This window comes from Alligator sinensis, unplaced genomic scaffold (assembly GCF_000455745.1).
Source record: "Alligator sinensis unplaced genomic scaffold, ASM45574v1 scaffold19_1, whole genome shotgun sequence".
NCBI classification, from domain to species: domain Eukaryota; kingdom Metazoa; phylum Chordata; order Crocodylia; family Alligatoridae; genus Alligator; species Alligator sinensis.
Genome location: NW_005841916.1, coordinates 2060768 through 2069375, shown reverse-complemented (window position 1 = coordinate 2069375; position 8608 = coordinate 2060768).

Here is an 8608-nt window from a genome sequence, read left to right as displayed (position 1 = left end):
TTGCGAGTCCCCCCCATGGTCCCCTCCCCCCTCCTCCAGCCCCCCTGCCCCCTTACTCACTGGCACTGGAGTACTGGTGTTGAACAGGTGGCCTGGGCAGCTGTGTGTTTCAGCACCAGGGAGAGGGACCAACCATAGAGACACTCTGGCAGCCAGCGCATCTCTGTGAAGGACCCAGCCTCCGGTTGCCTCAGGGTATGGTTCAGGACCATGCCCTGCTCCACTTTTTTAAACTTCAATTTTTTTAGACCCTTGGATATCCAGGGGTCTAATTTTCTCCTGCACGAGGAACATTTTTTATTTCCTGCACGTGCCTCTTGCCCCACCTCAAAGGGGTTTGAGCAGGGCAAGAGGTATGTGCGCACTCATTTGGACGCACCCATAGAGGGCAACTGAAACAGAATCATATCACAGTAAGCAACAACCACACAGACTCATAGAAAAGTAGGGTTGGAAGGGACCTCAGGAGGTCATCTAGTCCAACCCCCTGCTCAAAGCAGGATCAGCCCCAACTAGATCATCCCAGCCAAAGCTTTGTCTAGCTGGGTCTTAAATCCTCAAGGGCAGAGATTCTACCACCTCTCTAGGTACCTGTTCCAATGCTTTACTACCTTCCTAGTGAGAAAATTCTTCCTAATATCCAACCATTCTGATCTAAGTTGTTGGGTTATACTCCATTGTTGATTTGTTTCAATGGAGGATTTGATGCATTTGCACAGGCGGCTAGGAAGTGCCACCTGCATTTCCATCTTGCATTTTTTAAATGTTTATCCCAAATCAGGATGAAAAGTCACATTTTCAAATTCTTTTGTGGCACCAGAGCTTCTGAAATACAATATTTCATAATTCCTTAGTATCAACTGCCCAGTTTCAGAGCAGCCTTTTTGATACACTGGCATTTGCCCAACAAGCTGGCCACCAGGCAGTTGGAGCATCAGGAAGTCTACTAAGCGCACAGAGCTAGGGAGCTGAGTAGCCAAGCAACTGAGTATGCCAAGTGGTCTGGAAGTGGGGAAGCCTTGAGACTGTAGAGACGGGGGTAGCCTGCTGGGGCTGCAGGAGAATTGTGGCTCCTGAAGAACCTCGGAACTCAGGGATCCTGAAGAGCTGGAGAGGTTGACAGGAAACCAGGCTTTCACCTTGCCTGCCTGACTTCTGTTGAAAGTTTTGACAGTCAGTGCATTCTCATGGAACAATTTAAGTCCTGTGGACTTTGCATTTTCCAAATGAAAACTATTCTGTTGGAATTTTTTGACCAGGTCTGTTGATTTGTGAACTGTTTGTAAAATGCTCTGTAATCCTTTAAATGAAAAGCTGTAAAAACATGCAGAAAATTATTATTACTACTAGTGGTACAGCCATCCATATATGCACAGTTAAGTTTTGCATACCTCCTAGAAACTGAATTCAGTTCTGCTGCTATAAAAAATACAACAGAAAAAGGGCTTGCCTTCATTTAAATGGGAATCTATTCAATATTCATGTCCACAGTTGTCTCGAGATATACTTGTAAAAATAGCCAAAAAACACAGCAAGATATTTTTCTCCTCAGAAAATAAAACAGTTGGTTCAGGAATCCCTGGTGTCTTCATGTCCATTCATCTAGCATAGAGAAGACCTGTTCCAGGTAATTTGGAGGAAAGACAGCCCACTGGTTACCAGGATGAATTACTCTCAGTATGAGTTCAAAGGGGAATATAATCCAGACATCCAAGATGATACCTGCTGGCCCCTTTGAACTGGGCAAGGTTCACATGTCCTGTAGGGCATGAGACAGAACTAGAAACACTAAGTATCAGGGAATGAGAAATGCAAAAGATGTGAGTATGTTCCTGTGGCCCTTGCTGTTGAGAGATGAAGGTCAGTGCTCAGCAGTTTTTTGAAAAATGCAGTAAACCAGTAAAAGCAGTTCAGTTATGGTTGTGGGTTATCAAACAACTCTAAAGTGATTTGGGGGATAATACAATACATCAGTTAAATGAAAGGATGAAAACATCTTTTGTGTCAGTATTTGAGGTTCCATCTAATACTGCCTTCATTCAATGAGAGAAGCTCTTAGTGTGGTTTTCATGGTTGGCTTTTAAAATGGAAATATAGGAAATCCCAATTAATACCTTTCTCATGAGCTTTCTAGTTCCATATCCAAACTTCAGTGGGTTGAATACATAGTCAACAAGTTTCCAGTGTAGCAAAATATACAGACCAACGGCAAACCTCACTCCTTTCTTGATTTTTCCATGACAAATTAAAATCAGACAGGAGAAAGAAGAGGCCAGTTGGCATGGATTGAGTGGTAATTGTGTCTTTTATTTATTCCATGCTGCATGGATTGAGTGGTAATTGTGTCATTTTTTATATTCCATGCTTTGTCGATAAATACCTTAAATGAAACCCCCCCCCCCAAAAATCACCTGAACATGCTGCAAGCTGTAGGCCATCTGTCTTTTTCTTCCGGTCATAGGCCCAAACCCTATTTCACCTCTATAGTACCTACGTCACATTTAAGCGTGATCAAATTGCTGGCATGAACCCCTGTACAACCATTAATATAAAAGGTGAGTGGAAGCTCTTTGCTGCTTTCTGTGACTTGCCTATATGGGTAAGATGAAGGTGTGTATGAAAATTGATGTTCTAATGGATTTTAGGGACACGAGCAGGGTGAAATAGGATCATGTCACTTACGATTAAACAGGCTTTGGGCCTTAGTCACTCCTATGCTTTCTGTTTGCTGCAACTTGCCAGTGAGGAGAACAGTCCTTATTTTCTTATCACATATAAGGGTTTAACTTTTGTTGAAAGTGGAACGTTGACAAGCAGTTTCTTTTTAAGTTACAGGGAAGGGAGTTTAAACGAAATGCTCAAAAGATGTTCAGATCTCATGTGCTGTGTCTTAGGTGCCTAGTAACACAGGAACACGTGGTTCATAAGGGACTATCTTTTCTGCAGAGCTGAGTTGAGTGCAAACAACTGTATTGCAAAGCGTCAGCTGAGTTATTGTGTTCTCCCTGGTGTTGCAGTTGCCTGGATGCTAGTCCTTTGGGAGTCAAATCCTACGGTTCTCTTTGCTGCAATGGGCTGAACTAATCTATTATTTTTCCGCGGTGACTTGTGGGAGAGCTTGTCTGTCCTGGGCCAGCACAGAAAATTGTAGGAAAGCTCTGGAGGAATACCAGCACTTGATATTTAGCATATGTCCCTACTGCAAAATGGGTAGCATACTAATGAAAGTGAAAGCCTTGCTTATCTTAAGTACCAACCTGAAAGAGCTAGGAAACATTTCCCCCATCCCTGAGCTGAACTGCGCACCCTGTCTTAAACCTCGTGCAGCTCTACACTGACAGTATGCAGAAAGGAAGGTGTTTAGATCAAAGAGGAACTTTAGATAAAATGAGAACCACTCTCACCAACTTTTAAGTACCAACCCTCTTCCCCTATATTTGTAATCAAACTAAAACTAAGGCCTTTGGTAAGACTTAAAAAGACCCTATTTTCTCACATAAAATAGGCCTCCAAATAAGATATGCACTTTGATTATTAAAAGGCAGAATGAAGCAAAAAAGATTTTTCCTTGAAAATACTGGTAAGCAGAGGTGGATCCCAGGGGTGGTGGTTGCAGTGGGGTGGTCACATTCCCCGTTTGGATCATAGCATGGGAGCAGCAGCCAGGGACATTTATGAAGTCCCCAAGTCAGGTAAGAATCCTCCCTCCTCTCCCCTCCATGCTCAGCAGACATTTCCACTCCCCGGCATTCCCCTATCTTCTGTCCACTGCTGTAGCTGCCACTGCTGCGGGCTAACCCAGGGGTAAGGGGAACTCTACAGCTACTCCTGCCCAGCTCCAACTGGGCTATGCGGCAGCTGGGATCACCCAGGGACAGCAGCATCAGAGGCGGGGTGGGGGGTTCCTCCTCCCTGTCCAGTCCCCCTGGGTGTTTCACACTAGCCTGGGAGCAGGCTCAGGGAAGGGAACCCACCACCACTGCTGCTGTCAGCCCCAACCAAACTTGGATCCCCACACAGCCTCCGTGCAGCCCCAGCTGGCTTGGGGCAGGAGCGCCCAGACAGGAGAGGCAGTGGGAAGGTCTAGAGTAGTGCTTCTCAAACTATCTGATGTGGCGGTCTGGCAATTTTTTTTCCAGTGGGCCAGGGACTGGTGCCCGGTTCAGCCGGTGGCAGCAACTGTGTGTAACAGCACTACACAAATGCGTGACCAGCTGTTTCTTTCTCTTTCCTCACCTCGCACGATGTGACATCACCTGGAGTGCTGGAACGTACAAACTGTGGTGCTATGACATATCAATGTTATGCTTCTGAAAATATATTTCTTTCTTTCCTGGCAGCTTGCTGCGGACTGGCGACTGGTGGCTCGCGGAACGGCACTGGTCCGCGGACCACCACTTTGAGAAGCACTGGTCTAGAGATGTAAATATAGATGGGCTTGGGGCTCGCCCTTTCACACCTCTGGGTCAGGCAGGGACAGTGGCAGCAGTGGGCAGGGGATGGGTGGGGAGGGAAGGGGATGTGCCACTGAGCATGGATAGGAGGGGAGGGGGGATTCTTACCTGACTCAGGCTCTTAAAAAAAAATCCCTGACTTCTGCTCCTATATATAGCAGAAACTGCAGTTGCCATAAATCCTTGCTTATGATGTGCACTCCTATTTCCAGCAGCTGAATTTTGGAAAAAGTTATGTAAGAAAATAAAGTACATAGATAGGTCTGTTTTCTTTTCTTCATACTTATGGCCAATGTCTCCTGGGTTTCATCCACCCACTGATATTCCCTTGTGACAGGCTGTCTTTACAAGTCTGTGGCTGAGAGAGAAATGGAACTGCAGGGAGCTCTCTCCCATGAAATTTCAAGTCTGAAATTTAGACCTCAGTGGTTTGGATATGTTTTGGACAAACGCAAGATTACAGTAACCTATCAAACTACTCCCGGTACATCTGTGTTGCCCTCTGCAATGTTTTGCAGATACCAGAGCTAGCTTTAAACTGATGTAGGCATGGTTTTCAAGCTAGCCTTGTTATCTCTACATTGCATTATAACTGGCACTATAGACATACCCTGCAGTTTTACATGGTTCACTGGCTGTTAGTTCTGTGCATGGTGTGTTTACAATGCTTTAGGATCCTTGGTTTGGAATATATGAACACACACATGCACACTGATTATACTATCAGTCAGTGCATGCTAAATTCAAGCTTATGTACACACAGCCTTCTAATTTCTGATTTCATGTTTCAGTAGAACAAGGGTTAATGCTCCTTTATCTGCTTTGAACTGGAATGGCATACAGAATGTAATGCTACTCCTTTTCTTTGAAGAAAATTAAGCTGCTTCAGCTTAATTACTGTTAAAAATTAACTGGAATTGCTGGTAGCCTCAGATTCCCTCCAGCAAGCAAGGAAGGACCTAATTCAGATAACATGGAGCAAAGGCAGTACATTGACCACAAAGAGGAGTTATTCTCAAATAGAGCATGATGGCCAGGTACAGATATTACACTTTTACTAGTATAAGAGATTGGAAACCAGTCTATGCCTGTAACAGAGCAGAATTTTGGCACACAAAACTGGTCTATACCTGTAAGAACAGAAGTTCGGCAAACATAGATTGATTTAAAAATGGCAGAACTCTGTCTAAGATTTGCACCCCCACCCTGCCCCGACACACACACAAAAAGGTGAACGTGTGTTCTGTTCACTACTGATCTAAACCACGTCACTGAACAGAAAACTGCATAACTTAGATCGATTCCGCCTTGGGTTTCTTGAATGTCTGTACCTAGCCCACGAGGGCTGCAGATCTGAAACCTTTCCTGAGGATACCCTCAGATGAGACAGGTTGCAAAACAATGATAGCGGATGGCTTTCTGTAGAAGTGTGTGATAGAGGGAAGATTATATACAATGAGGTCTCTGATGTGAATGTGGATGACAGTTATTCATTTTGAAATAATCATTCAGCTAAAAGAAAATGTGGTTAAGACTTCAAGATGTGGTAGACACAAAAAACTTGACACTTTTTGGAGACAGCTGCAAAGAACTCTGTGTTTCAATTTCCTGTATTTCAGCTATTCAGGGGCAGAACAGTTGCATAACTAAGGGTGCATGAGGGGGTGCACCCACCCTGGGCACAGATTTAGTGGGAGTGCTGGAATGGTAGTCCTCATGGACCTGGGTTGCTGAAGCAGCTGGGTGAGGAGTTAGAGCTGCTGTGACCCCACCCTGCAGCAACAGGGGCCTTTGAGTCTCTCGGTGAGGTAAGACTTGCTTGTAGCCTGCACCCCCCCAACCCCATACCTCTGCTCTGTTCAGGGCAGGGAAATAGTTACTGGGGGGAGGTATTCTGCTCAAAGGCTAAGATAACACTGATTTTCCTCACTGTATAATACCAAACTTTAATAATGACCTCCTGCTTGCCACATAAAGACATAACACACCACACTCCTATGTGTCATTCCTAAAGTTTTTGCAGATATTGTAATTAAAGTTAAGCTCTGAGGGAAACTACTGAAAGTAGTGGGTTTCCTTATTGTTTCAACTTCCTTGTAGCTTGGAGTTTCTCACTGTCATTGGTAACATGTTATGTGGGTATTAAAATGGTTAAGATGTCTCATAATTTGTTTTTAAGGTTTTGCATTGAGGGGGATGTCTGTCATAGCCGGCCTTGTTTCCTTCTCAAAATGACTTTTTTGACCATGAAATTACAAGAAGAAATATTTGAAGAACTCATACAATGGGACTGAGGTGCTTTGGATGCATGGTTGTTTTCCCCCTTGTAATCTCACTTGAGACCAAGAGATGCAAGGCAAATCCTTGTGTTTACTGTCATTTCTCTCAATAGATCACAGTGCTGTATTTATTGCAGTCTTGGACCCACTTTTCTGGCAACTGAGAAAACACAGATGCAGTCCAGGTAAGGATGAGGGAACAATTATGGGGTTGGGGACTTTGTTCTCAGTGACAGAGAAGCTGAGAGAAGTTGGGATAAGGCAGTTGTAGAAGAGGAGACTCAGCAGGACCTCTAGCAGCAAGCAGAAGTCTTCATCCCCACCTGCAGTGGTTTGCCTGGAGAACAGATATGGAGCCCTAGCAACAGAGGAAGAGGAGCATGTTCCATCAGCAGAAGAGGCCAGTCCAGGCCTCCCCAAGGTTGGGAGGATTGACACCACTGCCACCAAGAGGAACTGGCAGGTGGTGGTGGCTGAAGACTCCCTTCTGTGGAGTCTCCAAACTCCAGGGGGATGGAGGTATACAGGTCTGCTGGACTGACCTGTTGTCTCAGGAGGTCTGCTGCTTGCCCGGAGCCTGGATCCAAGATGTCATGGAGAGATTACTGAGATTCATCTGGCCCTTTGAATGTTACCTTATGCTGCTCATCCATGTGGGCACCCATGATAATGCCAGGGGGGACCCTGAGCAGACAAGAAGTGACTGCAGGGCTCTGGGTGCAAGGGGGAAAGGGACAGGAGCTCAGGTGGTCTTCTCCTCAATCCTTCCAGTGAAAGGGAAGGGCCCAGGAGGCAGGAGCAAATGCATCCTGCAGATCAATGCATAGCTGCACAGATGATATCACCAGCAGGGCTTTAGCTTCTTTGACCATAGGAAGTTGTTCTATGAAGGATAGCTTGGAAGAGATGGGATCCACTTGATGAAGAGAGGGAAAAGCAACTTTACAGATATGCTTGCTAACCTAGTGAGGAGGGTTTTAAACTAGGTTCCCCGGGGGATGGAGACCAAAGCCCTGAGATAAGTGAGGAACTGAGTGACTTGGAGGAAGTGGAAGCAGGAGGGGGCAACAGGGGGCCTTCTCATTCCTCCTGAGAAATTAGCACAACTGGCTAGTTACCTCAGATGTCTGTACATGAATGAATGTTGTTCCAATCACATCATTGTTCCAGGACTGTGCAAGGACTTCCAATTCTTCTGGCAGATGGCTCCCTCCATTCCTCACAGAAAGGAGTCTCCAAACACCACTACTTGTCACTTCTTGCTGGTTGGTTGTCTTGATCTTTCCCACCTCAGATTCATAGATTCATAGATTGTAGAGTCAGAAGGGACCACAATGGATCATCGTGCCCCTGGCAGGAAAGAGGACCAAGGTCAGATGACCCCAGGCAGGTGACTATCTAGCCTCCTCTTGAAGACCTCCAAGCGAGGTGATAGCACCACCTCTCTTGGAAGCCCATTCCAGATCCTGGCCACCCTTACTGTGAAAAATTTCTTCCTAATATCTAACCTAAATGCACTCTCAACTAGTTTACACCCATTATTCCTAGTCACTACCTGGGTAAACAGCCTTAGTAAACAGCTAGTTTACCTAGCTGTAAAACAGCTTAGTAAACAGCGCTTAGTAAACAGCGCTTCCCCTATTCCCCGTTGACCTCCCCTAATAAATTTATAGGTGGCCACAAGATCTCCCCTCAGCCGTCTCTTGTGAAGGCTGAAGAGATTCAGCTCTCTCAACCTCCCCCCATAGGGTCTATCACACAGACCACTAATCATGTGAGTGGCCCTCCTCTGGACCCCCTCGAGATTCCCCGCATCCCTCTTGAAGTGCGATGCCCCAAACTGGACACAGTACTCCAACTGCGGCCTGACCAGTG